Below are 2,998 nucleotides of genomic sequence, written 5' to 3' on the forward strand. Positions count from 1 at the left end.
GCGCTGCCCGGGAGCCGCGCCTGGGGCGAGGGGGCGGGGCTTGCTTCCCCTTTTTCCTAGGGGCTGAAAGAAAAGGGATGGCGGGGCGGAATAAATTTTCAAAACCTGTGCAATACGGATATTTAAACATCCGCTTGTTACATTTTCTGATTTAAAAAAAAAAAAAAAGAATGCCTTTTGAAATCGCCTCTGCCAGTGTTGCCTCGGGGCCTTGGTTCCCCCAGAGCTCAGGGCCATAATGGCGCCTGGCAAATGCAGCTGAGCAGGATGGAGCAGCTCTGCTGTCATCCCTGCCCTGAAGTTTCAGCCAGGCTGCAGCTATGTTTAGAGAAGCCCCAGGCCAGAGAGGAAGGGGTTTTCACCAGTCAAACTCTGGGAGCTTTAAATCTGTGGGGTTACTGAACGTGAAGGAAGAAGCACAGGTAAAATGTGTGATTGGCCTTAGTGGCACTTTAAAAGTAAACACAGGAAAAGGAAGATTTAAAAAAAAAAAAAAAAAAAAAAAAAAAAGTAAGCCACATTTCATAATAGCAATAATACATAGTAAAACATGAGAAGCAAAGAAGTGTTCGTGAATTATTTGTCAAGTCTTTTTGTGTTTCAGTTGTCACTCCCAACTACAGCAAAGCAGATAAAGCACTTGAATCCAAGGAGAAAATGTTATACTTTCAGAATAGACTAACGAAGGATCAGTTAGGTGGTCTCAAGTCAACGGTGCCTTGTGAACTCCCTCCTAAGACTTGTCAAGACTAGCTGAAATGGACTCCTGGAAGAGTGGTGGGGTTTGAAAATAGACAGTGTGGGGAAGGAAAACCTGGGGATTATCAGCAACTCCGTGTATCTTAAATTCCATCAGAAGTGCCAGAACAAAAACTGTAGACACTTAACAATTGTGCAAAGAAGCAGCTGCCAGCATGAATCTGTCAATGCATCTCTTCCTCTGGCAGGATAATACATGTTAGCAAGTGTGAAGAAGCATTCAATGTCAGGTATTTTGTCTTTAATGATGCTTCAGGTGTTAATATAATCTTGGCAACCAGGAAAGTATGGGTTACATGAAAATGCTGTAAAGTGAAAATGTAAAAAATGGTGGGATAATCATATCCCAACAAGTTTTTATTAATGATCTACTTCCAAATGCAAGAAAGTGTGTGGGAACTCACAGGGGTCTGTTGTGATCTGAGTCCGTGTAATGGTTTTGTTGTTTCATTTTGTACTATGTTTCAGTGCGATAATGCCATAACATGTTCGAGTGACTCTGACCTAGAGGATAAATTGGAGAAAAGAGATCTAAGAACTGGAAAAAGTTCAGAAAGGACAACAAGGACAATCAAGAGATGTGTATCGCCTTCCATGTAAGTGGGAACTGAGTTGGAACTCTGCTATCTGGAAAAGGAACACTGGAGAGGACATAATAGAAGTGGAAAAATTATGAGTAGCATGCAGAGAGGACATGGGGATCTATTGTTCACTCTCTGCAGTCAAGCAAGGGGACACTGAACAAAGCTGGTAATGATTAGTTTCAGAAGCAAACAAAAAGCAATAATGCAACTGCAGTTCTTGCCAAATGATATGATGATTGCTGAAAACTGATGTAGTAACACGAGAAGTTCATGGAATGAGCATCCACAGAAGGCAACTGTGGTGGGTTGACCTTAGCTGAATGCCCACCAAAGCCACTCTATCACCCCCCTCCTCAGCTAGACAGGAAGAAAAATATAATGAAAGGCTTGTGGGTCGAGACAAGGACAGGGAGATCACTCAGCAGTTACCATCGTGGGTAAAACAGATTAATTCATTGCCAATCAAATCATAGTAGGATAATGAGAAATAAAACCTAAATCTTCCCTGCACCCCTCCCTTCTTCCCAGGCTTAACTTTACTCCTGATTTCTCTACCTCATTCCCCACAGCAGCACAAGGAGATGTGGAATGGGGGTTGCAGTCAGTTCATCACATGTTTCTGTCACTCCTCCCTCCTCAGGGGAAGGACTCCTCACACTCTTCCCCTGCTCCAGTGTGGGGTCCTTCCCATGGCAGACAGTCCTCCACGAACTTCTTCAACATGAGTCCTCCCCACAGGCTGCAGCTCTTCATGGACTGCTCCAGCGTGGGTCCCTTCCTTGGGGTGCAGTCCTTCAGGAACAGACTGCTCTAGGTTGGGTCTCCCACAGGGCCACAAGTCTTGCCAGCACACCTGCTCCAGCGCAGTCTTCCCACAGGGTCACAGCCTCCTTTGGGCATCCACCTGCTCCAGCATAGGGTCCTCCACGGGCTGTTCCACCATTAACCTAACATATTCTCACTCCTCTGTCCACCTGAAGTTCCTCAAGGTATTTTTCCCCTTCCTAAATATGTTATTGCAGAGGCGCTACCATCATCGCTGATGGGCTTGGCTTGGTCCAGTGCTGGGTTAGTCTTGGAGCTGGCTGGCACTGGATCTTTTGGACATGGGGGAAGCTTCCAGCAGCTTCTCACAGAAGCCACCCCTGTAGCCCACCCCCACCCCGCTACCAAAGCCTTCCCACACAAACCCAATACAACTAAATACATAAAAGTCATATCTGCCTCAGGATGTCCCTAAATATCCTTAAAATGTTTGGAGCTTAGATTTAGCTTTGATGATGGACAGATATTTCCTGATAGTCATAGCGGTAGTAGAATAGGTTGTCTGAGGAGACACATGATTAGATAATTTGCAAGAGGAGCATATGAGAGGAGTGATGTAGATCCATTGATCTGGATGACCTCTTTGGAGTCTCTTCCTAAAATTCTGTGGAAAATACCATATATTTATTATTTATATCACAGTAACATTGAACACTCTTTGAACAAGAATCCCTAATCCCAATCATAAAAATAAGCAATTTACATACTATAAAAAATCCAAAATGTGAGGAGGATAATTTTAAGTGAAAATACATAATTGTTGAGGAGGAATAAAATTATATAGTGTGTTTTAATGTTGTAGCAGAGTGATGGAATGCTGTGAATATATA

The sequence above is a fragment of the Athene cunicularia genome (genome assembly GCF_003259725.1).
Source record: "Athene cunicularia isolate RWA chromosome 3 unlocalized genomic scaffold, athCun1 chr3_part1, whole genome shotgun sequence".
Lineage (NCBI taxonomy): Eukaryota > Metazoa > Chordata > Aves > Strigiformes > Strigidae > Athene > Athene cunicularia.